This window comes from Eurosta solidaginis, chromosome 3 (genome assembly GCF_040869045.1).
Source record: "Eurosta solidaginis isolate ZX-2024a chromosome 3, ASM4086904v1, whole genome shotgun sequence".
NCBI classification, from domain to species: Eukaryota; Metazoa; Arthropoda; class Insecta; order Diptera; family Tephritidae; genus Eurosta; species Eurosta solidaginis.
In genome coordinates, this window is record NC_090321.1 from 3,250,994 (window position 1) to 3,266,216 (window position 15,223).

Consider the following 15,223-nt stretch of genomic DNA (forward strand, 5'->3'; position numbering starts at 1 on the left):
CCTCCTCCTTCAACGCGGATTGGGTTATCATTGCCGGCATGTCCCAGTCACTGTCACCCGGTTGCTTGGGTGTAACTTAATCAATAGTCTACTCCGTTTTTGTATACTGCCCGGCCAAATAAATAACAACAACAATAACTGTGCGAACAAGTGCAACAATTTGGACTTGGACCTGCAACTGGCAGTCATTTGTTGCCACTTAATTCATCATGGTTCGTGTTGACATTTTCGTACGTGTTTCACATTTTAATTACGAGTATTGCACTTAACTTAGCGAAGCAGGTGTTGTTAGGTAGAAGGGCTCCTGGGAGTATGTATGTACTTTATCGGTTACTCAAGAATTTTCTGCCATATGCGGCATCGAGAAGCTATTTTAAAAGTAGTTGCATGTACTTCCGTTTCGGATAACATCCAAAAGGACATTATTGGCAAGGGAAATCTTTTTGTATGATTTTGCACCTGAGCTTATCACATAATTGCTTATTTTCATCTATAGCTTTTGACTCCACTAGCAACCGACTGAAATTCTCTGTCATGTTAACTGAATATTATTTTCGGCAATTGCATGCCGGAGGAGTGTGATAAGGGGACTTAGACGTTGATCACATTACAACTGCTTTTGGACTGGTGAGTTTCCGTCAAGAGACGCCGCTTATGACCGAGGAATCTTCGACAACCGGCTTGCGCCTTACTTTCTCTGAGAGAAAGATCTGCTGCACGCAGTGTGGTCCACTACGTAGCTTATCTTGTGGTATTCTATCGGAACTTTTACCTAACTTAACCGCATCAACTTTTTTCTTTTTTATGTCTAAAGATAAGTGGAGGATTCCTTTTAAACTATTGAGAAAAAATCTAGGTAAAATCCTCTGTATGAGCTTTCGGCGAGGTGATCTAACGATCAGCCTGAGCTAGTGTTACTTTGCCCAATATCACACAAAAGGGAAGAACTAAAGTAATGTTACCTAAGGCTTTCATATTCTATGTTGAAGTTACAAAACGGTTCTCGAAGTACATTCTTGACCCATCCATAGAGCGAGGCACATACGTAAAGCCCTAACAGTAATTTTTGTATAATCAACGAAAATAAAAATTTTAATGGTCAAAGTTTCCTAAGTATATCCCCTGTCTCCATGGGGCAAAATTCCAACGTGAGGAATCAAACAAATCGTTTCCTCTGAAGTCAGGCTGGTAACACGTGGTGCTAATACCCAAGCCTACCGAATTATTCATATCCGCAACACTTCCCTAAGCCTGGAGCTACAACAACAATAACCTGGCGACATCAATAGCCATATTTGGTCTGCTGTCAGTACTTCAACACCTAAATAGAAAACTGCAAAGACAACATTATGAGTAGTGTGGCTGACATTTACTACTACTCGTCTTAAAAAATAATTAGAAGAAGTAGAACTCTTAAAATTTAGGCCAGTAATCATCAACAAGGAGCGATATTATGACCCTAGATAAGTAATACAATATCTAAAACTGAATGAGATGCAATGGAAAACCTTGAACGGGGTAAAAGGAACACTAGGGGCGTGCCCAACAGTCGCGGTTGCATCGTCAATTACTTACCACAGGATTTGCACCGGCACAGATTCAGTACTAATATTTAGATAGTCTGAAAGCTGATATCACAAAACATATGGCGATAATTATATCCTGGTGTAAAAGAAATATCGCACTACCTTTTGCCTTCTTTAACTTTAAGGTGAGTTTTCCGTCGAGATGGGACTGAAGCAGCCACAGATTTGAGAAAGAGTTGTATACCTCACTCTTCTCAGGTGTGCGCAAAATGGTTTGCGTAATCATGCAGAGGATCATACTCGATCAACCACGCAGCGTTCAAGGCGTATCTTTGGCCAGCATGCGCAAAACGGATATACAAAGAATGCAAAAAAAAATCTAGAAATTTCAGCAAAAAACAACTATTGGACAACCATTCATATCTTATAACTTTAAACGAACAATTCTTGTATATTCGTATATTTGTATGTTTGTATAGCCAAACGATCTCGGGAACGGCTCAACCGATTTAAATGAAATTTGGCACAGAGATAATGCAACACCTTCTAAGACTTTCTACCTAGGTGCTGCCACTAAGAATGTTTCACACGGTTGCCACCTATTCGAAATTAAAAAAAAAAACATTGCATGAGATATGCCGATATGGGTATCAAACGAAAGGTATTTCACTCCGCATTGCCATTTAGGGTTGGGGTAGTTAGACGAAATAGTACTCTACTTACTCATATTCTATTAAAGCTTTAAAGGAGAACATTAAAGTTAAAAATCTTCGTAAAAAATCTTTCACATGATTCGACTTCATTTTCTTAATTTAACACACGCTAATAAAATTGAAATGCAATATCAAGGCACCGTGGCAAATTCAAGAAAAATATATTTAAATGCATATTTTTGGCAAATATGAAATGAATAATTGCAATTTCTCACCGATTACTATTAGAAAGATTTCTCACCGTAGCAAAAAGATATCTCACCATGGTAATTTGCTGCCGTTGAACACTAGAGGCATATGTTCAATTTGAAAACGACATTTAACTACTTACCAACAGATGGCGCTTAGGGAAGTAAGTTGACATTTAATTAAACTAACTGATAGTTGTCATTCGTGAAGTTTACAAGTTTTTGGAATGTAATAAAATTGTGAGACTTTCATAGTTTATAACTAAAAAAATGTTTGAAATTAATAATTCGGCGTATGAAGATAATCGACCTAAATAACTTAGTTCTCGATTTCACTAATTGTCATAACAATCCGTTATACTATAGGCTGGAATTACATATAAAAAAAAGTAGAGTTTGATTAATGATGACATGTAGAACAAAGTATGTTATGCGGCATACTCGAAGATTGCCGAGCAAAGCTCGGTCGCCCAGGTACTATGTATTTAAATGATTATCTATTAGTTCTAATAGTTTTATCTTGAAATTTATTAAAAGGCAGAAATATCTTAAACTAAGTATTTACAGCAATGTATATATTAATAAGTACAGTAATTATTTTCTAATTTTTTTTCGATATTTTACAATTTTAAATTTCTGATATATTTTTACAGCGGTTTACTTAAAATTAACAGCATAATAACAATGACCTTAAGCTTTATGTCTTAGCATTTATGGAGCTTTCTAAGGCTTACTTTAAATTTATGCTCATAAATTATTATTGAGCTTTTTAAAGTGTCTGCAGGAAATAATTGGAAACAAAATATTTCAAGCTTTTATTTATGATTTGTATTTGTATTGAAAACGCTTTCTAAAGCTTGTTTTGATTTGAGCTTTAAAGACTCTTGAATCAAAAACTTTTCTATATACTTATTATTTCAAGAAAATTTTGAGCTCAGCTTTTAAAGTTATAGGTTAAATTGATATCGGTGTTCAGGGTTCTGAACAGCTTAAATAAAGTGCTTCTAGAAAATTCGTAAATGTTTTCTCAAATACTTTTTTATGTATTTTTAGCGATAGAGCTTACTAAAGCTCAGGGCGAATTGTACTTTTAATATTTCTCAAATACAATATTTCCAAAACGTACGGTAATTGAGAAATATACTCTTCAACTTTTATATTAAACGAGTAAATTAATCTCTCTATGTGATACGTTTCTGGGTGGTTATATATCATGCAATGGGATTATATCTGGCTCCTAAAGAATGCGCGACGTAATATTCGCTGTAAATTATACCAGTAATAATCGTGAAATTCCACGAACTGTTATTGTTTTGTATGTAATTAAGAAAACAAATTTCTGTAAACTACTTAATGAGTCTGAAATATTGGAAAATAACGTCAAGAGATATAGTCTAATATTACTCCGTCTTCAAGCCTATTCTGTTCGTATTTATTGGTAATCGGGTAAGGAGTTTTTGCATTTAATCAAATGGTTTCTTCCCATTAATGCGTTACGCTTCAAAGCTTTGCATTTAGATAAATAGGGAGCGAAAACTTGACAATTAAAAAGTGTGTAGAATACTAAAGACGATATTAGTCACTTATGTAAATTTGCTATCTTAGTCGGCGCCCAACGTGGGGTTTTGGCATTCTTTATACATATTTTTGTAGCTTTCTAAAACTCACACAATGGCGATATTTTACTAAAATGTTTGAAAAAAAAAATTGCGCAAAAGTTTTAGAGTTTTAGAATGAAGCCTGTAAACGGTATTAAAAGGAATACACACTTCGACGTTTTTATTAAGCGTGTTCTACATGAGTTTCTCGCTAATTCTATATCAAGCAATGGGATAATATTTGGCTTCTCAATGTCTGTAGTAATAATAAAACAATAACTTTTTTTATATATATTGGAAAATAAGATAATTTGGTTTGGGCTATAAACCGGTATTGCCTTCATTTGTTGGTAAGCGTGTATTAAGCTTTTGTGCATTTATAACAAGGATAAGAATGTATAAAACAAAAACAATTTTCAAGATAACAATAAGATAACTCTCTGTTAACAGTTAGTTTTTCCAAAACCGTCGAATACTTAATTCACGCTGCGATGAAAGTTTCTAGTTAAAGCTCTCTGTAGTTAACTAAAGTATAATAATCCGATCACCATCATAATTACTTCGTAAACATTTCGCACAAGAGTATTGAGATCACTAAATCTATGAGCAATTTTGATTGGTTGGTATTCGGCTGGTAAGTTTCGTTGTTTTCTATAGGATATAAATAAGCCCATATATATGATCCCAGTCCGAAATTAAAAATGGATTTATTTTGAAAACAAGTGAAAGATTTAGAAATTTCGAAAAGTAGTTAAACATATATAAATAATGAAAAATTTTTATAGCGATGCCTTGGTTGTTTTTAACCGCATGGGACTTTTAATAATAAACGTGTAATGAGTCATTATATGAAACTCTATATTTTCTGAGCTTTCTAAAGCTCTCTCTCTCTCGTCCTGTTCTACTCCAATACTTCTTAGAACATTAGTTTAGTATGTATTAACGTTGTTATATTGGTATCATGAAAGGAAGTTATTAATCGTGTAGCGGGTAGTTCTATACAAATTTTATCCTAAGGAACAATGACCCGCTCGCAGAATATGAATCTTCGTTAGTGGATTTTACTGCCATATTTTTAAATATATCGACATTTAGGCTGTAAAGAATTGAGTCTGTGAAAAACAATCGCTACTAAATTCCTGATTTAATGTGCTATTTTTCAATTTTAGTTAGTTTTTAGAGCTGCACGAGTATGCTTTGGTTAGCAATCGGGTGCTTAAGTTCAATGCTTTATAAATGATTTATTTTTAAAAAATTTTTATTTTTGTGATGCAAATCGGGTTATAACTCCGTTTTGTATTTTCTTTCCATAAATGTTAATTGTTAATATTCCAATAAAATGACATAAATTGACATTTCAAAAAGGAATAAAACTACTTTACTTTTAAGTAAAGTTGAGCTATTTCGAGCAAAAAATCCAGATAATATAAAATTATAGGTTTGCAGAAATTAGTCGAGCCTTTAGAGCTCATACTTTTCCACTATTTTATGACAGTGAAGAAGAATAGGGGTGAAGAGATATTTGCGTTGATATACGGGTCTGAAATTCCAAGCAAGTTTTTGGTATCTTTTATACACGCGAAAAATTTTCTGGTTAATCGTGTCAGTTTTACTAAAGAAACACTTAATTATCTAAAAATTGTCAATCGGCTCCTAGAGCCTTACATTACAAAATGTTACAAAAGATTCACGCCAAACGTACGAAGCAGTGACAATTAATTAATATAAGGAAGCACGTACATGATATATATATCACGAACTCGCTGAGCTTACCCCACACCGCAAAGCCCGTTGCCTGTTAAGGCCGACAAAGAGTCCTCAATAAGCAGCCAGGAGGATAAAAGCGAAAACGAATGCCAGGAAATAACTCCTGGTCAAGTGATTTCACCGTAGAAAGTGATAAGTAGCCGCGTTTCTCGCCTGCAGTCATGAAGAACATTTCCATTTCAGCCATGACTGTACATACCTTCAACGTTAATATACCTAGAACGACTTTAACACTCAGCATACTCTTGCGATAAAAGATCTGTGTACGGCAAGAGGATTAAATTCAACCGAGCTATTCAATATTGCTTTAGTTAGCAATCGCGTACTGCATATCGATGTGCCCTAAGTGGTTTTCTTGTTAAAAATATGATGGAATATAAAACGTCTTCTAAATGTTCCCAGCCCTAAATGTCAGTGACTATTATCGACAAACATTTAAGGTTAATGCAAGATATTAAAATTAAAAAAAAAAAAAAAACAAACTTGGGGGTTTTCTGACTGTTTTGTTTTCTGGTTTTGTTCAGTACTATAGCTGAACAGATTTTTTGTTGTCAGACAATCCGCTTTTATAGTGTTGTGGTAATAAGGTTCTGATCCTAATGGTTTAGGTAGAATGGCGGGGCTGTATTAAACGGCGCCTCAGGAAATAGAGAAAATTAACATCATCACTTTTTTGAGGAATATGTTTGAAACATTTTTTTAAGTTGTGCTATGTAAAATATTCCAGGTAAAATATAAACTTCAATGTTGATATTTAGAGATCGATCAATTGCCATGTATGCTTAATCTACACGTTTCGTTACGACAACAGGCGATTATAGTACAAGAGGATTAAATTCAATCGGGCTATGCAATATTGCTTTTGTTGGCAATCGTGTAGCGCGTTTGAGTGGTTTCTAGAATATTTAACATTTTTAAATGAAACGAAAAACTTCCCGAGTAATGAAAAATATTGAAATTTTAGGAATTAAAATCAAAGTGGCGTCTAAATAAGTTGGTTATTGGGACGTTATTTCGTTAAAAGAAAAAAAAACTGTAGTTAAGGGATAATAACCCGCTTCAAGAGAATGTGACTCTTAAAAGTGCAGCGTGGATGCTAGAAGAGCTTTGGGTTTAGTGAACAATGTAGTTGTTAGAAAGAGAATTTAGACACGTTTTTAAAAATTACTTTATTTTCTAATCAAAAGCTTTTTTTAGCGTGTCAAACAAATGGATTTAACGTAAATTTAAGGTGACCTGTTGTTTGGTAATAGTGTAATGACTCTTCGAGTAATGAACGAACACATAATTCGACTGTTAAAAGATTTTTGAATTTAACTTAGAAAATGATAAGCATTTAAATAGAAATATTTAGAGTTTTATAAATCTCAAACAACTGCGCTGTTCTATAATGCAGCTGAGAAAGTTTTAAGCAGGTAAACCTTTAATATTTAAAGGTTTTTTTTTTAATATACAATATCCATATTTGTATAATGATAGAAAAAACAACTTAAGAATATCTTCAAAGCAAGTACCGGATAAACTTGTATGAAGGAAAGGAATTTTAGTAGATATTTTAGGATAGATTTTGGTTCAGTAATCGGGTACTCAACGAAAAATTGAACGCCGAGCGCTATACATAATTGCAAAGAGCCTATAATCTGGCTCCGAGCGCCAAATTTAGCTGAATGGTATTCTCCATATACGTGAAAGTATGTATGTAATAGCAATCGTTAACTAAAGACTGCGAACATTTACGAAGTAGTATACCAAAGTGTTATTGTTATGCAAAAAAAAAAAGAAATAATTATATGCAGCGGTCGTTAAACCGAAAAGACTATTCTTAAATATTCCGATACTAATCATTGAATAATGTTTCTCTTAATTGCCGCGTAATCCGTGCCTAACGGTATTTTTCGATTATCGAGCGAGCTTTATAAAGCCAATTTGTACTGTAATTTGGCTGAAAGCTTATTTACGTAAATGTTTAGGAAAATTATAGACTAAGTTATACCAAACGTATAGTCTTTAAATACTTGGTAACCCAAGCCTTTACAAAGTATGACTCTTAAACGTCACCAACAGAGATTAACGACAAATTTTCCGAATAGTGACCATAAAATAATGTGTTATTAAATTAAGAAACACAATTAGATAGAGACATCTCAGTTTACGGTTGTTAAGGTACGGATCTTCGGTGACAATTTTGTAGTCACCTTTAGGAGTTGCCAAGTCTTCCATAGCCATGTCTTATAATAATCGTTGCCTAACTTATTAAAAGTATACGAAAATCTACAAATGTTTGGTATACCACTTGGAAAAGTCTCGAAACATATTCTTTTTTTGAGAGTTAAAGTTTGCGTGTCACAATTTTTAATTCACCAGGTGGAATATTAAATATAAAACGCTTTTTTTAATATGAAATGTTTAAATTTTATATGTTACCTAATAACAGGTTATTAAGCCTATAATAATAAAAAAAATATTTCAATCAATATTTGCTACTCATTTGGGCATTAGTTAAGACATGCGTATTTTGCGGAAAATTCATTTTTGTTGAGTCGTATATGACTCATCGTTTTCTTAAAGCATATATACTTTTTAAAGCGCTTGCATATAGCTCTGCAAACTTAGTTATTAGTTTTGAAATACATATATGGATATTTCTTGAAATAGTGCAGGATTACACAGCACATTTTTTTAAGTTTATAATTTAAGCAAACATAACTATCCCTGTTGTTGTATTTTCTTCTGTTTCAAATTGATTATTTGAAAGAAGTTGTTGTCCTTCAGCAATCATAATAATACCTTCGACTTCAAATGTGACGAACAATTTTTTCCATTAATAAATATTTCCTTAATTGATTATTCAAAAGAATAATTGTTGATTTTGAGCAATGATTTCTGTGTGATCTGGGCCCAAGAAATAGTTTAGATTGAAATATGACTCTTTGAAAACTTCCTCTTTTTTCAATTAGCAGCTATGGCAATTTCTATCCATTTCAGGACATATTCAAGCATTTTTTGTTCCTATCACTATACGCTATTTTTAGACTAACATAATTGTATACTTGAATCTAAAAATTCTGGAGTATCAAACTTGACTCTAAACTGACATATTTTTTCTAAAAACGTACAGCTACTCCGTAATAGATCATTTGAGTCAATAGTGAAATATATGGCATTGTTTAAAGTACGTTATTACTCCTCAAATTCATTTTTGCATATTTAGAACAGTGCTGGGTAACGGCGTAAATTTTGACGGCGCCACAGTCGGCATTAATAAATTAGCGCAATGATTTTCAAACTTAAGTACATATTACTCGTTTGTAAGGCAAATTATAATGGAATTTTCGTTTTTCTTCTTTTTTGATTTTGAATGATCGTTATCATCTCCCATTAATTTCGAACAGTTGCTCCTTCATAAGTAACGAGTTATACAAAATTGCAAACAGTAGCAAACTGAAAAAAGAACATAGATATAAAAACAAAATTTAATTAATAAAAAAAAAATAATAAATCAAGTGAAAGCATCCTCGTTCGATTGACACAGTTTCCAAATAAAACCTAAATAATGCCTAAGAAAACTACAGATCAATTTTTGATAACTACAACAGAAAGCTCATGAATATGGAATATAAAAAGGCGGACCAATGTTTCCAGTTAGAAACATTGATTAAGTCTTAATTCTTATCCATTTGTGTGCCCTAAAGCAGGGGGAAAACCGCAGTGCTCTCGTGAAGAGTCTAGCCTGTTAGCAACTGCATGTTTTGGTTAATTCCTGATACTTTAAGTTCTGATGCTGAAGAAGCCTCGCTTAGTTCCGAACGGATCAGTGCTGCGCATTCCAAACTTGACGAACCACGCAGCGTTATTTAGCATAACTTGGTATGTCTTACAAATTTTGCTGGGCAAGCAGGTTTAAAAATGTACTTTTAAAACTACAAAGAACCCCATTTTCTGTTTTTTTTTTTTCAAAAAAGTCCTATTCTACAGTCTCATAATTAAAAGAATTTGTTTTTAAAATATCTATTTTAGCTTTTGGTTGAAAAATGTTCTACTTCTTTTATAAACTAACAACTTTTTATCTATATTGGACATTTCCAAAAAAACCTAAAATAGGTCGTTTCTGGGAAAATTCAATCGTTTGCTGGGAAAAGATCGTTTTATAAGCATGTGCATAAATATGGCGATCTTCCACTCGAATCAATTCAAGATGTCTAATAATGTAACATTTTTAAACTAACTACGAATATACGAAATAAAAATTTTAACTCTTCGGATAATGAAAAAGCTTAGGGTATTTCGAAAAACAAAACTCAAAAATATTTTAGTATATTTCTCAAGCGTTTAAAAAGTATGCTAAAAGACGAATTTCTGAGATTACTCGCCCTCAAAGTATTTAAAGAAAGTTAACAAGAGAAGCATGGACTAAGAAAAACTTTTCGAAACTGAATTTTGAAAGAAAATTCCCACAAACAGTTGTAGCGTTCGAATGCTCAAGAAAATTTAAAACTTTCGCAAATCCTTTTTCCTATAGAAAAAATTATATATCAGAGTTTTTAACGAAATATTTCTAGTTTAAGAGAGCTAATTTGGAAGTATATTTCGAAATCGTCGGCTCAATTCAGAAATGTTAAATCATATACACATAATTAACAAAAACAACAAAAGGCGATTTGAATACGAAAAATTTATTTACAGGTTTTGTATTATTTATCTCGGTACGGACATAGAGTGCTCCAGCGAAACAGCACGGTTGAAAAAAGTCCTAGCAAAGGGAAACATAGTCCAGGGACTAATAAAGAAAGAGAACGGGGAATGGTCACGTAATAGTGAGGAATCCCTTGAGGTGCTTCTCAACACATATTTCCCATCGGGAGACGGTTTAGAAGAGCCAGCAGACATCACTCACACTTCGATCACGGAGCGGGTAGTGCCGGGCTTGGTGACCGATACCAAGATCGAATGGGCAGTTAAAAGTTTTCTAAGTTTAAACCGCTGGACCCAGACGGTATATTCCCGGCCTTGCTACAAGTTTCAAGTATGGCGGTCGTGGAATCGCTTAAAATAATATTGGATGGGTGCATAAGGCTGAATCATGTACCGCACTCTTGGAGAAATGTTCGTGTAGCTTTCCTACCAAAGGCGGGGAAGATCGGTCACGTGTATCCCAAAGACTATAAACCCATTAGCTTAACATAATATCTGCTCAAAATCGTTTGAGAGGCTGATCGATGTGCACATAAAGTCCACCGTGGATGAACAGCTGTTCTCCACAACACAGTATGCGTACACCAAAGGCAAGTCGGTAGACACCGCATTGCATAGGGTGGTAACAAGCAAAGAGAAATCTCTGGAATATAAGGGGTATGCTCTAGGAGTCTTCCTGGACATTGCCGGGGCTTTCAGTAATGTTTTTAAGTGGGCGATTGTGGATGATCTTAATTACATTAAAGTATCAGTTGGATCGGCTGCATGTTATATTGCAGGAAGATTACATCACAATGGGGATTGTACGAGACCACGAAATCAGTCGACAGGGGCACGGTGCAGGGGGGGGGTGCTATCATACCTGCTGTGGACGCTGGGGACGCCGATTCGATGAGGGACCCGTAAAACTTACGGCTTACGCAGATGACGTTGCAATTGTCATAAGTGGAAAGTGCCTTCCAACAATTAATTATTTGATGGATAGGGCGCTTCGGGATATTCATACCTAGGCATCTAATGTCGGGTTGAAAGTCAATGCGGAGAAGACGGATATGGTCTTGTTTACAAAGAGGTACAAGGTCCCAAATTGGACCAGACCTAAGTTAAGAGGGGTGACCTTACAGGAGAAACCTTGCACAAAATATCTACGAATCATCCTAGACAGTAAGCTGTCGTGGAAGCTCAACGTGGAGGAGAGGGTCAAGAAGGCCTCAACGGCACTCTGTGCATGTAAAAGAATGCTGGGGTGTACGTGGGGCCTATCACCCTCTCTTTCTCATTGGGTTTTTACAGCGATTGTAAGCCCTATCCTATACTATGGAGTTCTTGTTTGGTGGAAAGCCACACAAAAAGCAACCTACCTCAAAAAATTAGAGGGGGTATGCAGACTATCCATGCTTAGCATTACGGGAGCCCTGAAAACAACCCCGACAGCTGCACTGTATGCCATTCTGCACATTCCACCTGTAGACCTGGTAGCAAAGAATATAGCGTTAACAACTGCAAACAGGCTCGGTGCCTCGGGGCAGCTTGAGCGCCGATCATACGGCCATAGTAGTATAGCGTCATCAATTACATGACGAACAGACTACCTGATTCCCTATCTGCGCTTCGAGGTAGTTTTTAAAACCATAATAGAGGTGGAAGGTTTGCGCAAGGGTGCTCAAATGGCGGACGAGGCGATACATGTGTACACAGATGGTTCCAAAGTAGTGGAAGGAGTAGAGTCTGCGGTATACTGTGCTGATCCGGAAACAAACAGATCCTACAGGGTGCCGGATTACTGTAGCGTTTTCCAAGCGGAAATAGTAGCCGTAACCAAAGCAGTAGAAACCCTGGAAGAAAATAGCCCAAGCTGAAATCGTGTTAACTTTTATATTGACAGTGAAGCAGCAATTAAGGCAATAATCTCGCATACCACAGCATCTAAATGCGTGATAGGGTGTAAGCAGTCTGTGGAGAGAATCGAGACAGGGAGAAGCATACATCTATATTGGGTCCCAGCGCATATGGGAATAGATGAGAATGAAAAAGCGGATGAATTAGCTAAAAAGGGCGCATCCCTTGAAGCTTGCTCCGTAGACGTCCCAATTAGACTGGGCGAAATTAAGCGAAGGCGAGAGGTGCACATGATGGACCAAGCAGGAAAGGCGTGGGTTCAAGCGCGGGGCTGTAAAGTGTCGAAGTTTATGTGTAGGTCTTTCAACCTAAGACTAAGAAAGTTGCTTCTATCAATAAAAAGAGAGGACTGTAGACTCATGACGGGTATTCTGACTGGACACTGCCTTCTGGCGTCACATGCCTTTAAATTAGGCTTGGTGATAGCAGATGTAGGAAGTGCGGGTTGGAGGAGGAACGATTGAGCACGTTTTGTGCCTTGTGCGTTCAGGCTAAGACTCAAGCTATTAGAAGGGATACAGCTGCCAGATCTAGAAGCAGCAAGTGCCTTAAGTCCTAGGAAGCTTCTAGTATTTGCCAAGAGAACGGAGTTATTTTATAACATAGGTCTTGGTTTTTGATAGGGGTTTTCAGTTTGTCGTTAAAACAAACTTCTGGTAACACTACGGACTCAATCAGCCTATGTGAGGTCCTCATGGACCGGCCAGTCCAACCTACCCTAACCTATCTCGGTCTTAAAAATATATTAGTAGCAATTTAAAATTTACAGAATTAAATATTTTTAAAAAACGGGGGTTTAATGCTCACTGTAGAAATTTTTTTACACTTCTTTATCATTTACTGGTCTTTCTCAGCTAAGCTTTTTAAGATACTTGAATTTGTCAGTTTTCTGGAAAATATTCCATAGTACACGTTGCGGTCTTGCACTTTTATCGACGGTATGTATTGGTGCAGCACATATTCATATATATGTATGTATGTATGTAGGTATATTAATTAGGTTAGGTACCCTGCAAAAAATCATGCGACTAATCCCTAAAGAGAGTCATCTGCGATTGATCTCTTTTGTCTTCGTTGGGGTATAATTGATCCCCACTAGTCCCTTTTGGGTACAGTTGGGATATGTCAGTTTGAAACTTATGTAGCAATTTTAAGAAACAATAAAAAAACGAAACGAATTATTTCATATCTATCCGGAGTCACATACCGAGTCTAATATACCAGTATCCTAGGTTTCATTATCGCAGAATTTTTTTTATCTTTTTAGAATTTTTTTTGTTATATTTTTCTATAGTAGAAGTGTGAAAAGGATCTGCATGACAGTAATCAAACAGGTATAAAGAGGACCTGACCGACAGTGCCCGCATTATAGCGGCGTTGGTGAACTCTGGTCAGCTATGGTCTGGCAAGGGTCTTGTCAAACCCGACAAAAGGACAACGAAAAATTATCAATCGCTTTTAACGATAAAATTTTGACGGAACCGATCGCATTTTGTTGGCAATTCATAATTTGGCCTTCGCCTGGCAATGCCAAAGCTAGCGCACAAACACAATGAACCGCAGCAATTAGAATCCATCAAACAGGAGCACACCAAAGCAGAAGGCTCAGTAGCTATATTTTCATGTTCCCATATAGGGGTTTGGTCCTATCGATCCCATTTTGGTATAAATCGATAAAATTAGTATCTTCATAGGACATGCTCAAACAAAAGGGAACAGTTCAATACAAAGAGATCAAAACTGGCATTGGTCGCATATTTCTTTGCGACTCAACAAGGACTCATTCTAAACTAACCGCATTTTTTGCAGGGTAATATAAGTCTAGCACGTACACAATGAGAGAAAAAATGAAATAAATAAAATACAAGCCAAGCATGGAAATAAAAAACTTGTCGCTCGTAATATCTTTGTTCGTAGTGGTTACAAATGTAATACCTAACAGAAATTGTTGTTTCAATACTCAGAGCTCAGAGTGAATACAAATGGGAGTTATGAATGAAAGGGAGCCAATGGAATAGCTAATGCGCTAGTGAGAAACTAGTATAAAGTGTTATACAGCAAGTAATAGCGTGGCCACGTACTTTTATGTAATTTAAAGTTTTCACAAATTATACACAATTTATTCTTCTTTTACTTTTCTTTGTAGAATCCTTTATAGTGGACGGCGACCAGGACCGCCTGTCAATCGCATATGATACTAAAAGTGTTATCAAACTTGGCCTTACAATAGAACAACGTGGCAAATGTGGTTAGCTCTCGTGTATGAGCGCGACCTCGTTCTACTTAAGTTCTAACTCTAACATTTCTTACTAAGAAGGAAACTATTTTCAAGTTAGGTTAACAAATCAAATATTCTGTTGACTTTTCTTTCTATATTCGAGCATGTGATCTTTTAAATTTTTTTATATGAGTCACCACAAAAACTGTTATCACACTTTGTTCAAACTTACCCGAGTATATAAACTTCTGCTTGTATCACATTCTTACTCTTTACCCCGTGGTGGTGTCAGGGAGCTGTAAGCCACTAGCCTTTGGAGCTCACACGTCTTACTTCCATCAACTTCAAAATGAAACTGAACGATTACTAGACATTTAAAACTATTATGTGTTAGATAGTCGCACTCCGATCGGTATAAAATGCTCTCGACATATTTGTTAACACATACGTTTTCACTTATACAAATAAACATATCAACATACATACATATGTATTATTCCAGCTACTATTGTACACGTAAAAGTGGGTAGACAAACAAGTGAAACGGCGATAAGCAAGTAAAATATTCAACACAAAAAATGATAATAATCTTATCATAATTAAATGTGTATGTATATGTGTA

General features: G+C 35.5%; 1 long non-coding RNA gene across 1 annotated transcript; it reads right to left on the bottom strand.

The window, feature by feature from the left end:
- Nucleotides 1–2,937: 2,937 nt before the first annotated feature.
- LOC137243123 (uncharacterized) lies at nt 2,938–15,007 on the bottom strand. Its single transcript, XR_010950459.1, has 2 exons — nt 14,834–15,007; nt 2,938–9,233 (listed from the first exon to the last, which is right to left on the bottom strand). It is a non-coding gene; the product is annotated as an uncharacterized lncRNA (long non-coding RNA).
- Between the last annotated feature and the right edge of the window lie 216 nt (nt 15,008–15,223).